This window comes from Biomphalaria glabrata, chromosome 14 (assembly GCF_947242115.1).
Source record: "Biomphalaria glabrata chromosome 14, xgBioGlab47.1, whole genome shotgun sequence".
NCBI classification, from domain to species: domain Eukaryota; kingdom Metazoa; phylum Mollusca; class Gastropoda; family Planorbidae; genus Biomphalaria; species Biomphalaria glabrata.
Window position 1 is genome coordinate 13,122,160 of NC_074724.1, and position 10,859 is coordinate 13,133,018.

Genomic DNA, 10,859 nt, shown 5'->3' on the forward strand with positions numbered 1-10,859 from the left:
TATTCGGCTAAATCTCACACAAAACTTGTAGGTCTATCTTTGCGTTGTCATGTAGAAGTAATCAAAATGTTAAGGTGAAGGTCAGGGTTCTACGCATTTTTACTGAACTATATAAGGGAGAGTCTATTGTTTCACTTACCTATTAGCGATTGTGTCTGTTCTTTGCTGTTGTATCCAAAGTTTTTCTGAATGTTTTGCTGTATTCGGGAAAAAAATGAAACAAATATTATTTGATAATGTTACTTCTGTATATAAAAAAAAAGTATAATGTTTGTTCACTATTTTGAATATTTTACAAGTTTGAGATGTTCCTTTAGAGTTGAAGATAATCTAGATTCTAGATATACTTTCTAGCCCAAGCCGCTCGTAGAACGACGGGGAACGGAAGCAGGCAGGGAATGAACCCGGGACCACCAAGGAAACCGAAAGAAAGTCCAGCTCGCAGCCGGCACGACCAGGCAGCCTTTTTTAAAGTAAATACCAATACTAAACAACATTTATATGTTCAAGAACGTAATTAAGTACATTGTGGCCCTTGTCTTTCCAATTCTATAACATCTATGCTTTTAATAATATAATAATAATAATAATAATGATAGTATAGTTAGAGGTGTATTGCATGTTTATTGTTTAAGAAAACAAAAAGATTAATAGATAGATAGAATAGATATTTAATTTCAGTTTAAATATATATAAATATATATTTATATTTCAATACAGACATCCATATTGATATTGATATTTATATGAAAATGGAAATCTGTATTGAAACATTATTCAAAATATACTTTTTACTTATCTTTCCTATATTACAGTTCCTAAAAAACAAAACTAACTAATGCCATATAAGAAACAACAATGTCAAAGAAACCAAAGCTAACCGCTGCGATGACAGTAAATAGTTTGCACAGAAAGACAACAAAGTTAGCCACCTGGCTATAAAAACCAAACAGTTTCTAGTATAACAAGGCTAACTCTTCCCTTGGCATCACAACATCCGACTAAACAAAAGTAAGCACTTCGTAATTAGTAAGACAATATCCATTAAACAAAGCTAACCACTGCGCTTATAATTCTACATAGTCTACTAAAACAAAGCCAAATATTCCTCCAATCAATGTATCCACTAATAAGCAATAGAAAAAAAATACTTACAAAACAAAAAAAATGCTTATCTAAGGAAATAACCGCTAATTACTGCCATGTACATAAATCACATGTTTTAGCTACTTTTCCGTTATATAAAAGCAAAATTAATTAATTAAGGCTAAATAATGAACTAATTGAATAACTTTTGGATTAATTCGTGTGACTTCATTGACTATGGATAATTATGTCAACTTTGATCCGAGAATGGGAAGTGGTAGAAAAACGTGTCGAAACCTAATAAGGGGATTAACATGATAAATACAGCCACATCTCTCATCAAGTAGCATTTATTTCCCTTATTTCAATATCAAACACACAAAAAAATATTACCAACAATTATTTAACTATTTTTTTATTATTTTTTTTTTTATTTATTCATGTCTTGTCAGGTTCAATGAAAAATTTGGTAAAATTTTAACTTGACCCGAGAATGAGAAATGGGAGAAAAAACATGTTTCAACTTTTTACCAGACAGACATACAGAAAGAAAGACAGACAGGGTTAAGATAAGCTTTGTATAAACAACCATTTCTACCTTCAAATCTAACCCGACTCCTCCCCACAAGTCGTTTTGTTGACGAAAGGACATCTTGTGACTTGCTCCCTAGTGGCATATGAAGGAAATTAAACTGTTTCTTTTTAAGTCGAATTTTAACCCATCAAGGCGTAACCAGGCCTCCTTAAGGCGCCAAGCCTCAATCAGGCGCCTCTTTTCTCCTCTTTGTACTTGCCCCACGGTACGCAAAAGTCGATACTCGAAATTCGGTGTAAGACGTTGACTCTGCAGTGGCGGCATCGTGAGTTGATGTTCTCACGGAATCGGTCATAGTCTGCCCTCAATTTGGTAATACCCAGCATAAAAACAGGACTTGTTCCTCCCATACAATGCAATCCATCAGAGCCTGACTCCCCCCCCCTCTCTCTCTCTCTCTACACAACTACCAAACAACGCTAACAACCCAACTCCTCTCTCTCTTTCTATTTCTCTCTCTCTCTCTCTATCTGACTCCCCCGGCCATGTCTCTACAGACAATTCATTCGATTAGTAATGTTATATCTTTGGATTAATCAGGTCGTAAGCTTGACCGTAAACTGAGCATAAAACTCAAGCAATGCGCGTGCTGTATGGATGTACAATTTTGGCCATACCCATAAACAGGAGGTAAATAGTAATGTACCAGCATGGGCGTCGACAAGTCATGAGAAGAGGAGGGTATACAGGGGTGCAACCTTGGGATTTGGGATGGCTGCCTGGTCGTGGGGAATGCGCTCTGTACTATGGTCTCAATGGTTCCGTTTCGAAACTTTCCCGCACTTATCGCACACTTATCCCCCACTTTATTTAGAAGGTTTTAGCTAGGATATAATAATAGTTAAATTAGTATATTGTCCATATAAAACGAATATAATTAATTACGACTAATTGGATGACTAACTGGCTAGCTTTTAAATTGATACGTGCGTTGTCATTGACAATAAATAATTATGCAAAGTCTCAGCTTGATCTAAGAATGGGAAGTGGGAGAAATAACTTGAAAAAAAAAATTGCCCTGACAGCAAGAGTGGGTTGATAAAATAGAATAACAATAACAAAATTTATTTTTTTACCTTAAATGCAATGAAAAAATGACCCCAATGATTTTAGAATGTGTTAGAGAGAGAGAGAGAGAGAGAGAGAGAAAGAGAGAGAGTGTGTGTGTGTGTGTTTGTGTGTATAGACACATGCAATTCATTGACCTTACCTTTACCTTAACCTATCCCTTAGTCTGTTGGACCGTAATTCATTTAGTCTAGCTAATTTCACTAAGACACAATTAGACGTGCGAATTTCTAATGACGGGAATGGCTAAAGTAAGCCTTAAAATGAGACAGTGTGAAAACTGAATAGTAGATTTGAGATATTTTGAAAACTGCTTATATTATAACTTATTATTCAAATTGTGTTTTATAGATTTGTACACTAGTGTTTCCGTGTTTCCGACATCGTAACATACTTTACTCGCCAACCTCTTGCCACTAGGCACTAGAAACACACCTACATATACAAGGGAGTATACAACGCAAAGATTAATCTACATATAATCTAGCAGGGGAGAGAAGCACCGCCTATAGGCGATGGAAAATAAAGAGAAATGTGTCGGACATCGGGTTGTTGTCCCTTACTGGGCTATCGATTCCAGTCTACAAATTACATATTTCTAGCTTCAAGTCTGACGATCTGTGTGACCGTTTTTATGCCCCCTTAAGCCTGGTCAGTTAATTTTATCTATGCTATAAATTTCGGAGCGCTGACCACTGGTCAAGTGAATGAATCACGCTCGGGCCGGGGGATAAGGTGGTGATTGTAATGCTGGTGATGCAGTTTTCAGATTTCGTTAGTGGTCATTGTGATCATTGTGGCCATTACAACCATACCAAGAACTGGACCTACAGCTCTAAGTGTAATTGAGCAACAAGATACAACAAGTTGCGCTTTCTGGTATTGATCAGCATTACTACCCAGCAACCCTGGGGCTATTTATAGACTGGATGGTAAAACAAGGGAAACAAACCTAATTTTTGAAATGTAGGACAGAACAATTATTTGTGTCTGTAAGTCCAGTAAATTGATTTGACTAGGTCTGTATTCTTTTGTCAGGACATTAATGGCTTGACTAGATGTCCTGCATCAAATATATAAATATATAAGTTTAGGTTATTTATTGTAAAATTGGATTTATGATGTTATATTAGGATGTCAAAATTATCACTTATAATTGTTGGTGATGTGTAATTTTTATACGATGATATCGTATGAACAACTAGGAGATGTATTCACTCATTCTGTCAGTCTGGTACAGTTTGTAGTACACATTAATTCTCTCACACCCGTTCTCGAGGTGAAATTTTTTGCACAAATATTGTTTTGTATCTAAAAAACATACATTTATGGAAAGAAAACTACCCTATTAGTGTATTAATTATTGGTAGTTAATTATTTAGTTTGATACCAACACGGAAAATTAATTCATCAACATCATTAAATATGGCTTAATATGTAGGGTTTTGTTCCATTAGATAATTGTACATGTTATTTCTCTCACACCCATTCCTGGATCAAGCTGAAACTTTACTCAATTATTTAATGTACTTAGCAAAACGTGAATCAATTAAACAATTATTGAATTAATTTTAGGTAATTAATTACTTCGATTTTGATTAAGGTAAAAAAATCTTGCTGTGTTGATAGATACGCTATAAATGTACAGTTATTTCCATTATAAAAGCTTTGTTTGTTTGTTTAAGTATATTCAAAAAAATATTGTTCTTGTTCAAGCTTTTTTTTTTAATCATTTTTCAAACTATGTAAACCTCAATAAGAAAATTGATATCATAATAATACGATATTTTGTATCGAGCATGTTGAATCTCCAAATTATGAAATGTCATTGTTTAATAGTTTAAAAATTGATTTCTATTTATTAATAAACTTTATATTCACATCTGGGTTCCATTGAGCATGTACTGACTGCGCTTAAAAAACAACAACAAACAAACAGCAATTCTGTTTATAGACTTACAATTAAAGTGAATGTTCGGACTACACAAAAAAATAGCCTTCTGTTAGTTCAATCTATGACATTATTGCAAACAAAGTCTGTACACACTCCATAAGTCTCTTTGTGGTTTTATCCTTGTCTCTATTCATAGTTCTCTTCTTTTCTCTCTCTCTCTCTCTCCCAAACACATAACAAATTACACACACAATCCTCACACACGCAATCGCACACGCACACATACACACACTTCTACTAGAACGAGGTAAAGAGACAGACATTTAGGCAGACATACAACGTATTCTGTATTCTCCACACACATAGCAGGGTCAGGTGTCACGGAAAAATGGGAAATAACTCGATATACGTATTCGTCACCCTCCATGGCTGTAAAAGATCCTTCTGATACAATTTGTCTGCCCTTTATCTGTTCCTCATGATCTATCTAGCATGTATGCCTATTAGATCTTCCCCTAGCTACTTGATCTAGATCTAGTCTCGTGTTACCGCTAAATCATCTTCTAAATCTTCTTTTATTTCAGTGCTCTGCAGTGGTAGATTTAATTCTTCTGTCTCGCCTCACTAGCTCAGCAATGATATAAAAGCATGCTTAATACCAGGGGCATAACATGGGGGTAGGGGATGCAGGCCGCACCGAGTGACACCAACCCTAGTGACGCCACTGGCTAATGCACTAAGCACCCGAATCTCTTCGTTAACCTTACAGTAATATGGGAAGAACAGTATGGTGATACGATACATTGATCACACTTTCAACATTCCGTTCCGGACATAAGTGATACATGAAATAGATTGAAATCTGTCATTTGATTTTATGTTACTTATCTAAAGATGACTAGTGCTATTTAGTGCAACATAAATGAAGGTTGAAGCTTTAGTAGAAAAAAAAAGAGATGCTTGTTCAGACCTGGCGATCTATAAGGGCAGATAAAGCTCATCTAAGATAGTAGCCGACGATCAACAAGGATGCCATGTGGCCATCCTATTTACCTTTAACCTATCCCTTAGTCTGTTTGACCGATGGGGCACCATGCAAAATTCGTCTCTGTCTTAAACCTTAGATAGAACCAATTTCAATGGCAGACCATTCTATGTGGTCATGACTTCGACCAACGATCTTTGCTTTTCCAACCCATGTCAGGTGCAAAGTGTAACAAGATTTAGGTGGACTCATGGGCGTTCTAACAATCGCAGTCTTCACCGAGACTCGAACTCCACGGAAAGCCAAGCCATTTAGCACTCGGCCACCACGCGCTATTAAGGTTTAGAGCTAAAAAAAATGATTTTGGTTCTGAGATCTGTGGTTCAAATCCTCCTTGAAGCTTCTCTATGACTCACCATATTTTTTTAACTCTTTCCATGCTGTAGCCACTCTCCCTTAGTTATGCAGCTAGTATATCTCATACTTCCGTGTCACGTTTGTAAAGATCCTCAGATGTATCTTATCTTATATAATGCAGACGTTACTTCAAAAAAAAAAAAGAAGATGATTACGTCCTACGCGTCATACATCTAGTCATGAATGACTTAAATTCCGCCGACTAACTGGTCTTCATGGCTGGCTCAGGCAACCCATTCCATGCTCTAATAGCACTAGGAAAGAGGAATCATTTGTACAAATTTGTCCTAGCATATGGTACGAAGAATGTGCCTCTATATTTGTGTCTTTCAGAGTATTTTATTAAATTCTGTTTTTGTATTTGAAGATTATAGTTCAGTGTTTTATGTATAATTGCTACTTTACTTTAGAGACTTCTCTCCTGAAGTCAAATGTCACATCTATTTGTGTTTAACAAATTACATGAATGTCATGTGGATAAGACACTGCCCTTCTCAAGTCTTAGAGCCGACGTAAAGACCTAGAGTTTTGTCAAAGGAAAAATCATAGACTTAAATAGTTCATATCTATATTATAAAGTAGAATGTGAGGGGTATGTATGTATGTATGTATGGATGGATGTATGTTACTTATAGACATCAAAACCGCTTGACCAATCTTGATAAAACTAGGCAGGAATGTTCCTTGGGTACCAACTTAGACCGTAGTGTATGTATTGTAGCCCTAAAACAAACTTAAGACCCTCAAAAAAAATAAAGTTGTCCGACTCTATTAAAGCTATAGTATTTTATGGATCTAGGCCATGTCTACAATGTTGACATGAGAAAAGATAGAAAGGATTTAGACCTAGATCTAATTTTAAGAAATACACTTTGCGCAGATAGTTTTTTACTTTGACACATGAAAAGACAAAAGAAGATCCATTGATTTCATTATATAATAAAATTAACCTTCAATTTTGTGTTTCAAAAGCATTTTTTACATTAATTAGTTCCTTATATCTGTGACTACAGATTTCCTGACGAACATTCTTTCATTAGACAATACCGTAATGAATCGCGTACTAAAAATTAATTCGTTTAATTGTTTACTTTATAATCCCATCCCTAGATCTAAAACTCTAATTCAACTCTAAGATGATAAAACTTCTCTTCGCACAGATAGTTTTATACTTTAACACATAAACATATTAATTAAAGTCCATTCATTTCATATTTTGATCAAATAAACATTCAAATTTGGTTTTCTAAAGCTACATTCGTTTACGAAAGCTGCGAAGCCGAGTTGAGATAGGCCTAGATCTATATTCATTCATGAATCGCGTACTAAAAATTATTTCGTTTAATTGTTCACTTTATAATACCATCCCTAGATCTAAAACTCTAATCCAACTCTAAGATGATAAAACTTCTCTTCGCACAGATAGTTTTATACTTTAACACATAAATATATTAATTAAAGTCCATTCATTTCATATTTTGATCAAATAAACATTAAAATTTGGTTTTCTAAAGCTACATTCGCTTACGAAAGCTGCGAAGCCGAGTTGAGATAGGCCTAGATCTATAGTATAATCATTCATGAATCGCGTACTAAAAATTATTTCGTTTAATTGTTCACTTTATAATCCCATTTATTTAACAAAGCTATCGCTCTTTTCGTTTTTAATAGATAAGAATGTATCGACTTCGGGTAAACCATTTTCGCAAAACTAATTTTATTTTCGTAGCGAAAGAGAAATAACGTGAAAGGATCATTAGCTACGTTTAACATACATCTAAATCCAATCCACTAGATTATTCAAAAGCAAATGTTTTAATTAAAAAAAAAATGGATTTTCCCCTATTAGCTATTTTGATCTGATAGCTTCATTCACACTATTTTTACATTGACACATTCGCTTTACTTATTACATTATTATTTCGTTTAATTGTTTACAAACACTCTCAGTGACTATATCGACAGTAATGCGCAAATAAAGACCCGCGGGTCGCGGGTAACATATGTCTAGTCTAGAATAAAAACCGGAAACAAATTCTTATCCGCGATTGATCGATTCACAAACCTATATATATAGATTTTTATGTACGTAATTTTTTCAAGCTCTAAGGGAAGTAGCCCCAATCAATCTTTTCTGTCTTAGAAAAGTAATGATCTTTAGTTTTCAAAGTTTAGAAATAATCCAAAATCATTTCTCGGATTTTCTATAGAATCAGAACTATATATTCACGCAAATATATGAAACAAAGCCATTTCCTGTTAGTTTCAATTGAGATGATGTTTAAAAAACCCTAGATCGAAACAATGCATCTCTCTTGATTTTAATCATCTTATGTACATTTAAATACATTTAAATACTAGATCTTTATTGATCATGCATCTAAAAATTGCAAAATAATAGGTATGAGACAGAAGTACTCTTATCTTTGATGTTTAATTACTAGGTCTAGATCTAAAAATTATTGTTACATAGGCTAGGGTTGAAAAAAAAACTTCACTTCTTTCAACTACTTTACAAAACAACGCCGTTTCAACTTTAAAAAAAATGTTCGCGACATTTTTGTAGTGTTACAAGATCTCCATGTCCAGTCTAGATATAATATATACAAGTCTATTGGAAAAACATTGTACCTTTTATTAAAGAGAACAAATTATGTTATTAAAAGACATTTCCTTTTATTTTGATGCAAAACATTCCGAGAGTTGAATTTTGATCGCCGCAAGAAAATTTTATACGTATTTTTTTCATAGTTTTTTTTTCTTTTTACAAAGCTTATATCAAATTACTCTGTCGGTCTGTCTGTTTGTCTGTCTGCATGTATGTTAAAACGTTTGTATTTCTCCCATACTTAATCTCAAATTAAGTTGAAACTTTGCACAATTCTTCATTTGTATAGACAAGACATAATTTGAAAAAAGTTAATCAATTGGTCAAGTAATTAAAGATCGTTAATTATTTTGTTTGATACCAACAAGAAAATTAATCCTTCAGTATTCTCAGAAACTTGTTACAGAATGTTAGCTCCGCCTTAGCTCCAGCTTTGAGCCCTGCAGTCTTTGCTCACAGAGAGACATATGCACTTAGCCGGTCGATACGTTATTTAGTGAGAGTTATTTTAAGCGCATTGTTTCTTAATAGTCTAACTGCTCCACTGAGGCTTTTAAATAGAATACAATGGTGCTAAAAATACCATGATTCAAAGTTGGCATCAAATTGAAACCATTCACAGTGAGGACAATGCACAAATTAACAACGAAACTGTAACGGACAATAACAATTTGATATTCAAAGAATACAATGAAGAAACCATTGAAGCTTAGCAGCACATTCAGGCCTTGTTTTGGTAACGTGACAGTACATACTAAACAATACATTTTCCGTACTAGATCTAGATATATAAAAAATTTACAAGGAGACATGTGTACAGCGTGTAATGGTTGTTTTGCTGTAGGACAGTGTTTCCCGCTGGCCAGACAAGATCTCGAATGAGGAACTGTGGCAAAGAACAAAACAGATATTAGATATGTTTCAGAGACGCTGTAGATGGATAGGTCACACCCTTCGCAAGCCTGCATCCAACAAAACAAGCCAAGCCCTAACCTGGAAAGAGGAAGAGGAGGCTGCCCAGGAATACATGGCGCCGCGATTTGGAAGCAGATACCAAGTAGATGGACAAGACGTGGGGACAGTTGGAGAGACTCGCCCAGAACCGAGATGCCTGGAGAAAGCTGGTTGGTGGCCTCTGCCCCAGAAGGGACCACAGGCAGAGATGAGATGAGTGTTTCCCAAAGTGGGGTAAGCGTACCCTCAGGGGTATGGGAAGACTTTGGAGGGGATACACGTTGCACCTCATTAAACTCTGCTGATTATTTTGTAAATACCCATTTATAATGTTCTGTTAATAAATTTAAGTGTGGTGGGTGGGGGAGGGCGAGTGGTACTAACATTACAAAAATTATAAAAGGGGTACACATAGGTCAAAAGTTTGGGAATCACTGCCAGGATGTACTAAGTTTTTACAATGACTCAATAGGTGTTTGAGTGTCTTGTACGGGCGCATTTTAAACCGTGCAAGTTCGATGCAACGAAAAAAAGAACAGATGAAGAACTAACTCGAGGCTCATTCATTATGGGACCCAGTCGTGCCTCTGTCAATAATCATTGTTGTCACCTTGAAGTCCTAATAGTCCTAATACCAACTGAATATAATAATGAGTATGAAGCCAAACCCCACTACCCTTAACGTCACTAAATGTCGCGTTCAAAGTATTTCAACTATGGTTCGTCGCTACGCTAATTAAGTGCCTAACAAGCCATTCAGTCTGGAAGTCTGGTTTCTCAAAATAGTAAACAGGGCCGTGGGTTGTCAGGTTTGTTAGGATTTCAATACTCACTCGTATTAAAACCTGGTTATCAAATAGCACTAGCATGGATCTTTTTTGGTAAAAAACATTGATTATGTTATAACATTCAAACCATTTTCTTTAAATTACACTGCATTCATTGCTTTGACTTGGTGTTACATATCATTAGTATAGAGAGAACTAATCTATCTATCTATCTATCTATCTATCTATCTATCTATCTATCTATCTATCTATCTATCTATCTATCTATCTATCTATCTATCTATCTATCTATCTATCTATCTATCTATCTATCTATCGTTCTCTCTCTCTCTCTCTCTCTCTCTCTCTCTGTGTCTATATATATATATATATATATATATATATATATATATATATATATATATATATATATATATATATATATATATATATATATCTCCGAACCGAATCTCCTTTGATTGAGT

The 10,859-nt window shown here is 34.8% G+C and overlaps 1 protein-coding gene across 1 annotated transcript in view; it reads right to left on the minus strand.

Moving 5' to 3' along the window:
* The window catches only part of LOC106073878 (dopamine D2-like receptor), a 392,532-nt gene that overhangs the window by 282,000 nt on the left and 99,673 nt on the right, over positions 1-10,859 (minus strand). Inside the window, exon 4 of the mRNA XM_056009413.1 lies at positions 140-197. The gene's annotated coding sequence lies outside the window, so the exon portion shown is untranslated. The remainder of the gene's footprint in view (positions 1-139; positions 198-10,859) is intronic.